Here is a 13,616-nt window from a genome sequence, read left to right on the forward strand (position 1 = left end):
CCACCAATACTAAATTGGTAATCCTTTGATGCCTCAGAACATGTCCTACCAACTGTCAAGTTGAGCCACAATTTTCTCTTCTCCCCAGTTCTGTTCAATACATCCTCATTAGTTGTATCATCTACCTATCTAATCTTCAGCGTTCTTCTGTAGCACCACATTTTGAAAGCTTCTATTCTCTTCTTGTCGATACTATTTATTGTCCACGTTTCACTTCCATACATGGCTACACTCCGTACAAATACTTTCAGAAACAACTTCCTGACTCTTAAATCTATACTTGATGTTAACAAATTTCTTATCCTCAGAAGCACTTTCCTTTCCATTGCCAGTCTACATTTTATATCCTCTCTACTTCGACCATCATCAGTTATTTTGCTCCCCAAATAGCAAAGCTCGTTTACTACTTAAGTGCCTCATTTCCTAATCTAATTCCCTTTTTGCCTCATTTCCTAATCTAATTCCCTTAGCATCACCCAATTTGATTCGACTACATTCCATTATCCTCGTTTTGCTTTTGTTGATGTTCATCTTATATCCTCCTTTTAAGACACTGTCCATTCTGTTCAACTGCTCTTCCAGGTCCTTTGCTGTCTCTGGCAGAATTACAATGTCATCGGCGAACCTCAAAGTTTTTATTTCTTCTCCGTAGATTTTAATACCTACTCCGAATTTTTCTTTTGTTTCCTTTGCTGCTTGCTCAATATACAGATTGAATAACATCGGGGATAGGCTATAACCCTGTCTCACTCCCTTCCCAACCACTGTTTCCTTTTCATGCCCTTCGACTCTTACATCTGCTATCTGGTTTCTGTACAAATTGTAAATAGCCTTTTGCTCCCTGTATTTTACCCCTGCCACCTTCAGAATTTGAAGAGGACTATTCCAGTGAACATTGTCAAAAGCTTTCTCTAAGTCTACAAATGCTAGAAACGTAGGTTTGCCTTTCCTTAATCTAGCTTCTAAGATAAGCCGTAGGGTCAGTATTGCCTCACGTGTTCCAGTATTTCTACGGAATCCAAACTGATCTTCCCCAAGGTCGGCTTCTACTAGTTTTTCCATTTGTCTGTAAAGAATTCGTGTTAGTATTTTGCAGCTGTGACTTATTAAACTGATAGTTCGGTAATTTTCAGATCTGTCAACACCTGCTTTCTTTGGAATTGGAATTATTATATTCTTCTTGAAGTCTGAGGGTATTTCGCCTGTCTCATACATCTTGCTCACCAGATGGTAGAGTTTTGTCAGGACTGGCTCTCCCAAGGCCGTCAGTAGTTCTAATGGAATGTTGTCTACTCCCGGGGCCTTGTGTCGACTTAGGTCTTTCAGTGCTCTGTCAAACTCTTCACGCAGTATCGTATCTCCCATTTCATCTTCATCTACATGCTCTTCCATTTCCATAATATTGTCCTCAAGTACATCGCCCTTGTATAAACCCTCTATATACTCCTTCCACCTTTCTGCCTTCCCTTCTTTGCTTAGAACTGGGTTTCCATCTGAGCTCTTGATATTCATACAAGTGGTTCTCTTTTCTCCAAAGGTCTCTTTAATTTTCCTGTAGGCAGTATATATCTTACCCCTAGTGAGATAAGCCTCTACATCCTTACATTTATCCTCTAGCCATCCCTGCTTAGCCATTTTGCACTTCCTGTCGATCTCATTTTTGAGGCGTTTGTATTCCTTTTTGCCTGCTTCATTTACTGCATTTTTATATTTTCTCCTTTCATCAATTAAATTCAATATTTCTTCTGTTACCCAAGGATTTCTACTAGCCCTCGTCTTTTTACTTACTTGATCCTCTGCTGCCTTCACTATTTCATCTCTCAAAGCAACCCATTTTTCTTCTACTGTATTTCTTCCCTCCATTCTTGTCAATCCTTCCCTAATGCTCTCTCTGAAACTCTGTACAACCTCTGGTTCTGTCACTTTATCCAGGTCCCATCTCCTTAAATTCCCACCTTTTTGCAGTTTCTTCAGTTTTAATCTACAGTTCATAACCAATAGATTGTGGTCAGAGTCCACATCTGCCCCTGGAAATGTCTTACAATTTAAAACCTGCTTCCTAAATTCTGTCTTACCATTATATAATCTATGTGAAACCTTCCAGTATTTCCAGGCCTCTTCCATGTATGCAGCCTTCTTTCATGGTTCTTAAATCAAGTGTTAGCTATGATTAAGTTACGTTCTGTGCAATATTCTACCAGGCGGCTTCCTCTTTCATTCCTTACCCCCATTCCATATTCACCTACTATGTTACCTTCCCTTCCTTTTTCTACTATCAAATTCCAGTCACCCACGACTATTAAATTTTCGTCTCCCTTCACTATCTGAATAATTTCTTTTATTTCATCATACATTTCATCAATCTCTTTGTCACCTGTGGAGCTAGTTGGCATATAAACTTGTACTACTGTGGTAGTCTAATTAAAACTCTTTCTTACTATTGTTTTGTGATGTTTTGAATCGTGATGAAAGTCTTTGTGTGTGAATGCAGCTTGCCGCTAACTTCGTGTAATGTTTGTCTGTACAGAAGTGTATCTGTCGTCTTTATCGCTCCTTCACGCTCATACCTGAATCAGTACAGTAAAGTCAGGGCTTCGTGTCTTATGATTGGCTGATCCGTAAAAGGACAGACAAACAATTATACTACTGGAGGATTGTAAGTAATTTCTAGAATTACATTCACTCTCTCTCTCTCTCTCTCTCTATAATTTATCTGTGTACAATGAAAATATATTACTTGAGATCAGCCTCGTCGAATCTCTGGTAGAGCCCCTCGTCTTAATATTCAGCGGCAGTTTTGCTAGAAAAGATCTTTACGTTTGTTATTATTATTAAGCGCTGCATTCAGTTGGGAAAATCGATCGTTTGAACAATCCGTTCAATTTACGACAGATCTAATATTTCAGATGTGGACGAAGCCTTTTTGGACGATTTGTAAAACTCATAGATTGCAGGTTCTCTTCGTCACAGCTGAAACTTCCCAATTAATTACAGGCCCAGACAATCATCAATGATTCATACAGAGAACTCATTCTTCATTCACTCTGTAATAAAATGTTCACAAACCTGATTTCAGATGAACGGTTTATATTAAATCCTTTGTTGTACAGATTCCGCTTTCTGGTATTTTAAATCTCAAGAGATTTATTTTCACAGGTTTATTATTTCTTTATGTCTCCCACTAGCGGCACAAATTTCCCTTGTTCGCTTTAATGCGAAGAAGAGTACCCAAAAACTTCTTTAACAACCCGATTTTGGAAAAAGTTCCGTTCTCTCTCTCTCTCTATCCCAACTATATTAACCATGGAGCATACATATCTCTACCTCTGTTGTTCCAGAGAATAAATGTACTAGAAAACTACCTTGGCGTCGACGAGCTGTCGGCGCATATCTTACTAGAAAATTTGATCAGATACTTTTTAAACGTAAATAAATATGGATGATTTGATTAATCATTATTAATTAGTGCGTGGTATAGGGTAATTTTCCGTGGGGATATTACAATGCCCCTCGCAGCGAGCGAAGTTTGTGAGCTCAATTTTGATTCACCGAACACACTTCGCGAGCTATCTATTAATGTGGATAACCCGGAAGTGATGATTGTCAGTCCTCCGACTGAAAAAGAATATTATGTTTGAGACAGACGAAGAAAAGAAATGTGGAAAACAGAAGAAATGAAGAGACAGGTATCGCGGCTGTATTGCTTTTACGTGCATCTCGGTGTTATGTTTGCTGTGCACAACCAAGGAAGATGATCTTTCATAGACTGTTGTCAGGGTCTACCCATTCGGGAACTTTCTTAAGCAGGGAAACCTTGGAAAACCTCTTAAGCTTAGACCCCAGCCTACGATACATAGAAGATAGGAAAGCCTATAGAAGAACAAAAATAATTTTGAAATTTGTCTTTAAAGAAAAGATAGGGATCAATTTGTCTCACAATTTGGAAAAAGGTAGTTTGTGCCTCTAGCAAAAAACTTTTTACAATAAATAACGTGAATTTGCGTTTTACAATCTTGCTCCTAGTACAATATCTTGCGGTGCTAAACTCCCCCGGGTCTTGCATGTCCCCGACGTCCACATTTGTAGTCGGTCTTCTACGCGGCCCCCTTTGTAGTAGATCTTCTACGCGGCCCACAATGGGAAGAGTAGAAGGAACCGGGATACTCGAATTGACATGCAACATTCATTCCCAAAAGAATTAGCAGTGAACAAAAAGGAAACTCTTCCTGTAAGAGAACTGATTAGGTTGCACCGTCCAAGATTCTCCTTTTTGAAAGCAAAATCCTTATGTCTTCATGGATCCTTTTTGTTACGACGTACTTCAATGAATTTAACTCTTAATTAATGATGTTGCCAAAAGCATCATACGATTTACTTTCGTTTGAATACTCCTTTTGACTTTGCCTCCCCACTGGTACTTATAAGTCCAAACGCTTTAACAGATTTTCTATGACTGATTTGTTCTTCGTAATTTAAAGGATTCATGTAACTTACTATAGATTTTGGATTCAAATCATCGAATAATGGAAAGTGTAGTTCATTTTATACCAGACATCATCCATATTCCCTTAATAAGTCATATAATTTAGCTATCCTCAAAACTTTTTATTCTAAACACATATATTCGCTTTAGTGCTGAATTGTAAAATTTATTAGCATTGAGGAACGCGGATTCGCTTCTTTCATTTTCTCTCTGATTCATACTGCGTTCATCCATGCGCATCTATGGAACTGGATTTTTCAAACAGAATTCCCAAACGAACACAAACCATTTAACAACTATTAATTCTATAAATATTAATAATTTTAAAAACTCTTAACTCCTAATTGTGACACTTATTCCTTTTAAAGTTCAACCTGAATGAGTTTATTCTCGCGCTTGGTGCGAGTCTCTTATAAAACATATCTGTGTCGTCTCTATCGATTTTAATTCTCGCGCCGACGTCAACTGTTTTGCGCGGGAAATTGTCTTTGCGGCGTTAACTGTCACTCACGATTCACTACCACAACACATCCCTTCACACGTTTATACATCTAAGCGTTCACATGAGATTATATCTGAATATTCACTTTGAACCTTTTTTGATTATTCAGCGTCCTTTTGCGGGAAACATTTCATTTTTCTCACAGGTCAGTCAGATACTTTATACATCTTGATCACATTAGCAAAGCTAAAGTCCTATGTTCACTCAAACCACAGGTGAAGCCTATCTCCACTATCCTTTTTACAACATTCAATAATAATAATTAGTCACTATTTCTATATTCTATGTCATTAATTAACTATTTCATTTTAAATGTTTTTAACACTACACACACACAGTTTATGGTTATATTTTTTACGAGTGTTCATCTCTGGCACTCGGAACATCATTGCTCCCTATCTTCTATTCTTCATTATATCTTTTTAAGTCGTTATGAGGAAATAACCCTTTTATTTTGTTCGATCCCGTGTATGCTTTTGGCACGACCAACAATAGTGAGCAGTAGGGGTTGTGGAGGGTTCGATCAAACCCCATTTCAACATGCGATCTATTTCTTTTTGAACTTGAGCCTTTAACCTCCAGGGAACAGGATAGAAAGTTCGACAATATGTTTCGTGTGGCTTAACGTACAGATGGCATATGTATCCTTTAATCACTCCTGGCCTTTCATCAAACACGTTTTCATACATTAATAATAATTCTTTGAGCTGCTTCTTCTGATCTTCAGTGATGCAGTCAGATTCATTTAACTTCTCATACACTAATTGACCGAAATCTCCTTTGACTTGGAACTCATTATTTGCGTGCTGTTTAGAATTCTGTGCAGTCTTGATTACTTGCACGCTGATCCCACTATTATATTTTCTGGTAAGGCTTTCCTTTTTCAACAAGTCCAACTCAATTTCTTGTTTATTTATATTTAACCAAATTTTTCCTGTTTTAAAATCTATTCTGCATCCGTATTGACGTAGGCTGTCGACTCCGATAATGCAGTCTACCACCAAATTTTTCACAACAAGGAATGTGCTTAATATTGCTACATTTCCTACTTCTACACTAAGTAGTGACTGCACTTTTACATTCGCCGATCGAGCCCCAACGGCGCCTATTATTCTACAATTTTGAACTGGAAAAATTGGTACTCGTCTTATATTTCTGATCTTGTTGAATAGAGCCTCCGAAATAACATTTGTGGTTGCAGATGTGTCTAAAACAGCCGTTATAGGTACAGTCTCCAAAATGACTTGCACTTCGGCTACTGCCACCGGTTCCTTATCCTCATCTTGGGGTTCTAAGTCTTCGGTCAATTCATCTGCCAGTAATCTTCCATCATTATACGTCAGCATGGGTACACATATCCTGTTGCCCCTCAACCTATTGTTGACCGCTCCTCCGGGGCACGAGTGGGTCCTTACAAGTTTGTTGGATTTTGATTCGCCTGGTGGTTGACATCGTCCGTCACTTCGGTAATTACCGGTTGATTCGTAGATGTCTGTCCCCACTGATGTTGGTTGTTTGAGTTTATTCCCCCCGGTTGATTCCACTTTCTATTACCGTTATTGTTCCAAGCTTGCGGTCTAAAATTCCTTTCGTTTCCCCATACGGGATTGTATCTTTTCCCATTCCTGTTATTCCTTGGATAGCCCCTCGCAAGACTATTACCGGTATTATTGTTGAGATTTTGATGAGTTTCTCCATTATTTATCGATCTCTGTGCGTTCCCTTGCCTACCATTAGCCGGAGGTTCTATCTCCCTATATTGGAATCTGCTATTACGTGCTTTCTGGCTGTTCTCTTCTATAATGTCTATATGATCTAACGTCGTGAGGAACGACTCCAGGTCTCTATCGTTGCCGAAAATTAATTGATTCCGGATGCTAGTCGGTAATCTTGCCTTAAGTATGTTTATTATGTCTGGCAAAGGCATAGGTCTGTCCCAATATCTTGTTTTATTTATATATTTTTCAAAATATTTCCTAAGGCTTCCCTTCGAAAAAGAGAAAGGCTCGGGGTAGAGCACCTCCTGCCTTAGGCGTTCCTGTACTCCTTCTGACCAGAATTTCGCTAAAAACGCTTTTTCAAAATCTTCATACGTCGAGCAAACAGAAGTCATGTCCGAGGCCCAGATCGCCCCAGAACCTTGTATATACCCAGTAACGAAACTGATCTTCTGCCACTCCGACCAATTTCTGGGTAGCACTCCTCTAAAACTTCGAATAAAAACAATCGGATGGACCCCCCTTTTGTCAGTGTTAAAAATCTGAAATTGCCGATGCTTTATCATTTTTTCTTCGGCATGACAAAGGCTTTCGTAATCTCCATCCGCTAGGACATCACGCGAACAACTAGCTCGTGGCAATTTGATATTCGAGTTACTTACACATGTCGGTATTGTGTGCGAATGTGCAGTAACTGGGTCTATAGTCGCTGACAACTTCTGCTGTCGACCTGTATTCATTTGTTCTGAGCCCTGTTGTGAAACGCGTATCGATTCTTCGATCGTTTGTTTCCAATGCTCGAGATCATCACCTAACTGCTGTCGCACTTCCTCAAGTCCTTTCGCAAACAAATTCTCTTCGTGTTTGGCGCGTAGACTCTGGAATGCTGCTTTAGCATTTTGCTCAACGTTTTCACACATTAGCCTTTTGTTTTCTAATGTGATTTCGGATAATTTACCCGTTAATACATTAATCTGGTGGTCAATGACGTCTTGACGTTCTGTCAGATGTTCCACACTTTCCTTTAGGTTCGTCTGCGTACGTGCCAATTCAGGAAGTTGCGCAATTGCACATGACATGGCATCTTGCTTTTGTACTAACTGCGGAACCATTTCCACCTGTCCGCGTACGGTATCTATCTTAATGGCCACATACTCCTTCATTTCTACACGTACACGTTGAGTAGATTCCTCACATTGAGCTTTAACCAATTCTATTTGTGCAGTTAATTTTCGTTCCGTCTCTTCGGCCTGATCTTTTAGTTCCTTTGTCTTTTCCTCTATCCGCTGCTCTAATTCGGAAAAACTGGCCTGTAAGTGCTGCTTAATCTCCGCTTTCAAATTTTCCTGCCCTTCAGTGACTGAAGCTAATCTCGCGTTAATATCGGTTTTCATATTATTCATACTCTCGGTTATCATTTGCATCTGTCTCATTATAATTACTAATGGATCTAATCCATGTTGCATCCCTGCTGTTACATCTCCAGCCGTGTCTACCGGGCGTTCTATTGCGCTATCTGTAGCGATCGGTTCTACAACACTTCTTACTACCTCATTATCGTCGGTGCTCACAGCTGAAGGCTGTTGCGTGTTGCTCTGCTCTGCTTGACTCATCTTAAACATTGCCCTAGTTAAAACCATATAAATGTTCTACAGTCAAGATTTATATATATATCTCCCTCCACACAATAACTGCTGTTACATCTCCAGCCGTGTCTACCGGGCGTTCTATTGCGCTATCTGTAGCGATCGGTTCTACAACACTTCTTACTACCTCATTATCGTCGGTGCTCACAGCTGAAGGCTGTTGCGTGTTGCTCTGCTCTGCTTGACTCATCTTAAACATTGCCCTAGTTAAAACCATATAAATGTTCTACAGTCCAGATTTATATATATATCTCCCTCCACACAATAACAGTTTCATATATTACTTATATATTTAAATGCAACTAGGGCAGGTCAAACTACGTCTGGTATGAACACAATTAGTCAATGTTCAAATCTACGTCTACTTCCAGCATACAAGCAAGCTTTAGTAAAAAAATTATAGATCTGGCCTAATTTTTCTGCGCCCTGCATGCTGTTTATTCGTAGACCCCAGTAATTCAGCTGCGAGTATTTCTTCTCTTTTTTCCAAATTAGGTTGTCTCGTCGTCGTTCACATGAAACAAAGAACAAAATTATTTTAACAACGTCCAAAAACGTGTCCTGTCACGGATTGGCCATTCTAATTAAAACTCTTTCTTACTATTGTTTTGTGATGTTTTGAATCGTGATGAAAGTCTTTGTGTGTGAATGCAGCTTGCCGCTAACTTCGTGTAATGTTTGTCTGTACAGAAGTGTATCTGTCGTCTTTATCGCTCCTTCACGCTCATACCTGAATCAGTACAGTAAAGTCAGGGCTTCGTGTCTTATGATTGGCTGATCCGTAAAAGGACAGACAAACAATTATACTACTGGAGGATTGTAAGTAATTTCTAGAATTACATTCACTCTCTCTCTCTCTCTCTCTCTCTCTCTATAATTTATCTGTGTACAATGAAAATATATTACTTGAGATCAGCCTCGTCGAATCTCTGGTAGAGCCCCTCGTCTTAATATTCAGCGGCAGTTTTGCTAGAAAAGATCTTTACGTTTGTTATTATTATTAAGCGCTGCATTCAGTTGGGAAAATCGATCGTTTGAACAATCCGTTCAATTTACGACAGATCTAATATTTCAGATGTGGACGAAGCCTTTTTGGACGATTTGTAAAACTCATAGATTGCAGGTTCTCTTCGTCACAGCTGAAACTTCCCAATTAATTACAGGCCCAGACAATCATCAATGATTCATACAGAGAACGCATTCTTCATTCACTCTGTAATAAAATGTTCACAAACCTGATTTCAGATGAACGGTTTATATTAAATCCTTTGTTGTACAGATTCCGCTTTCTGGTATTTTAAATCTCAAGAGATTTATTTTCACAGGTTTATTATTTCTTTATGTCTCCCACTAGCGGCACAAATTTCCCTTGTTCGCTTTAATGCGAAGAAGAGTACCCAAAAACTTCTTTAACAACCCGATTTTGGAAAAAGTTCCGTTCTATCTCTCTCTCTATCCCAACTATATTAACCATGGAGCATACATATCTCTACCTCTGTTGTTCCAGAGAATAAACGTACTAGAAAACTACCTTGGCGTCGACGAGCTGTCGGCGCATATCTTACTAGAAAATTTGATCAGATACTTTTTAAACGTAAATAAATATGGATGATTTGATTAATCATTATTAATTAGTGCGTGGTATAGGGTAATTTTCCGTGGGGATATTACAGTAGGTATGGGCTTTGTATCTATCTTGGCCACAATAATGCATTCACTATGCTGTTTTCAGTAGCTTACCCACATTCCTATTTTTTTTATTCATTGTTAACCCTTTTGCAGTCAGCCAATTTGGAGTGGTTTGTGCTAAAAATGTCATGCATATTTATACCATTGTGCTACATTCTATTTAAATTGCCATATATCACACAGTATTCACTTTAAAAACATGAAAACATTACCACTTATCCATAAAAGTATGTATAATATTATGGCCTACACAGATTATCATAATGTTTCAAATGAATTTGATTATGGCAGTCCAAAAAATATATTTTAACTTACCAAACGAGAAAGTGCTGGTATGTTGATAGACACAATAAAATAAAAAACACACAAACACACACACAAATATTTAAGCTTTTGCAACCCATGGTTGCTTCATCAGGAAGGAGAGGGAAAGACAAAAGTATGCGGGTTTTAAGGGAGAGGGTAAGGAGTCATTCCAATCCTGGGAACGGAAAGACTTACCTTAGGGGGAAAAAGGACAGGCATACACTCACGCACACACACACACACACACACACATCCATCTGCACATATACAGACACAGGCAGACATATTTAAATGCAAAGAGGTTGGGCAGAGATGTCAGTCGAGGCGGAAGTACAGAGGCAAAGATGTTGTTGAATGACAGGTGAGCTACGAGGGGTGGCAGCTTGAAATTAGCAGAGGTTGAGTCCTGGTGGGTAATGGGAAGAGAGAACATATTGAAGGGCAAGTTCTCATCTCCAGAGTTCTGATAGGTTGGTGTCAGTGGGAAGTATCCAGATAACCTGGACGGTGTAACACTGTGCCAAGATGTGCTGGCCGTGCACCAAGGCTTGTTTAGCCACAGGGTGATCCTCATTACCAACAAACACTGTCTGCCTGTGTCCGTTCATGTGAATAGACCGTTTGTTGCTGGTCATTCCCACATAGAAGGCTTCCCAGTGTAGGCATGTCAGTTGGTAAATCACGTGATAGCTTTCACATTTTGCTCTGCCTTTGATCGTGTACACCTTCTGGATTACGGGACTGGAGTAGGTGGTGGTGGGAGGGTGCATAGGACAGGTTTTACACCGGGGGTGGTTACAAGGGTAGGAGCCAGAGGGTAGGGAAGGTGGTTTGGGGTTCATAGGGATGAACCAAGAGGTTACGAAGGTTAGGTAGCCATCAGAAAGACACTCTTGGTGGAGTGGGGAGGATCTCATTTCAGGGCAGGATTTGAGAAAGTCGTATCCCTGCTGGAGAGCCACATTCAGAGTCTGATCCAGTCCCGGAAAGTATCCTGTCACAAGTGGGGCACTTTTGGGCTTCTTCTGTGAGAGGTTCTGGGTTTGAGGGGATGAGGAAGTGGCTCTAGCTATTTGCTTCTGTACCAGGTCAGGAGGGTAGTTGCGGGATGCGAAAGCTGTTTTCAGGTTATTGGTGTAATGGTTCAGGGATTCCGGACTGGAGCAGATTCGTTTGCCACGAAGACCTAAGCGGTAGGGAAGGGACTGTTTGATATGGAATGGGTGGCAGCTGTCATAATGGAGGTACTGTTGCTTGTTAGTGGGTTTGATGTGAATGGATGTGTGAAGCTGGCCATTGGACAGATGGAAGTCAACGTTGAGGAAAGTGGCATGGGATTTGGAATAGGACCACGTGAATCTGATGGAACCAAAAGAGTTGAGGTTGGAGAGGAAATTCTGGAGTTCTTCTTCACTGTGAGTCCAGATCATGAAGGTGTCATAATTAAATTTGTACCAAACTTTGGGTTGGCAGGCTTGGCTAACCAAGAAGGCTTCCTCTAAGCGACCCATAAATAGGTTGGCGTACGAGGGGGCCATCCTGGTACCCATGGCTGTTCCCTTTAATTGTTGGTATGTCTGGCCTTCAAAAGTGAAGAAGTTGTGGGTTAGGATGAAGCTGGCCAAAGTAATGAGGAAAGAGGTTTTAGGTAGGGTAGCAGGTGATCGGCGTGAAAGCAAGTGCTCCATCGCAGCAAGGCCCTGGACATGCGGGATATTTGTGTATAAGGAAGTGGCATCTGTGGTTACAAGGATGGTTTCCAGGGGTAACAGATTGGGTAAGGATGGAGACTGCATATAATGGGTTGAAGGTGTTGATCTACGTAGGCAGAGATACATTCTGTGGGGGCTTGGTAACCAGCTACAATGGGGCGGCCGGGATGTTTGTGTTTGTGAATTTTAGGAAGTAGGTAGAAGGTAGGGGTGCGGGGTATCGGTGGGGTCAGGAGGTTGATGGAGTCAAGTGAAAGGTTTTGAAGGGGGCCTGTGGTTCTGAGGATTCCTTGAAGCTCTGCCTGGACATCAGGAATGGGGTTACCTTGGCAAACTTTGTATGTAGTGTTGTCTGAAAGCTGACGCAGTCCCTCAGCCACATGCTCCCGACAATCAAGTACCACGGTCGTGGAACCCTTGTCAGCCGGAAGAATGACGATGGATTGGTCAGCCTTCAGATCATGGATAGCCTGGGCTTCAGGTGTGGTGATGTTGGGAGTAGGATTTAGGTATTTCAAGAAAGATTGAGAGGCAAGGCTGGAAGTGAGAAATTCCTGGAAGGAGAACATTACAGAATTTTCATGTCTACAGTATGACTTAGCATTTGTGTTTAGGAAAACATTCACCATCCAATCCCTTATTACGTCTATTACAAACAGTTCTTGACCTTCTTTTCCTTCCCTCACTAGGACACACATAGCATCTTGACTCTTTCTTCTCTGGAAGTTTTCTAAAACCCAGAGAACCACGAGGATCATCAGCTGCATTTTTTTCTTGCAGCCATTCATCTGACAAGGCTTCAATTATCATTACAGAGTATACATATCTGGAAACAACTTTCCTTCCTTTATTATGCTCTTTGTAAAATATGTAAGAGTTCAGCACCATTCTTGACATTATGTTAAAAGCTACCTTCTTCCAGTAACGAAGAGTACGTCTCTCATCCAAATATGCATACAGCATGTCGGATGTGTCTATTCCACCCATATACTGGTTGTACTGGTGTATTATTTCTGGCTTTTTTACTGTTTCATTTTTATTTTGGACTTCAATGTAACCATCACCAACTTTACTTGACAATAAGAGAACGGGGGTACGCTGGGATCTTTTCTCTCGTTACGCACATGCTAGTACTGGACCTGACTTACAATACATCTTTTCCCCAATTCCAAATTTCTTTCTAAATCGCTCTGGCAAATATTTCCTGTTTTTTCTTACAGTGCCAGTAATGTATGTACCTAATTTATAAAGACTTTTTACAAGTGGTACTGACATGAAAAAGTTGTCCACAAAGATATGATATCCCTTGTCCAAATAATTGCCCAAACACACTAACTTCTGGACAACACAGTAACCTAAGCCATGTCTTGCAATCTCAGCCTTATCTTCTTGGCTTTTGCACCTCTATAAGTATAAAACCCAAGACAATAGTGTTTTACAGAATCACACAGCATCCAGAATTTGATTCCCCATCGGTGGTGGTGTTTGTGTGGCAAATACTGTAATAGGGAAGTGTGGCGTTTAGTGCCAACTAGACTCAATACTAAGCTGTTCATGAGG

Source organism: Schistocerca nitens, chromosome 7 (assembly GCF_023898315.1).
Source record: "Schistocerca nitens isolate TAMUIC-IGC-003100 chromosome 7, iqSchNite1.1, whole genome shotgun sequence".
Taxonomy (NCBI): Eukaryota; Metazoa; Arthropoda; class Insecta; order Orthoptera; family Acrididae; genus Schistocerca; species Schistocerca nitens.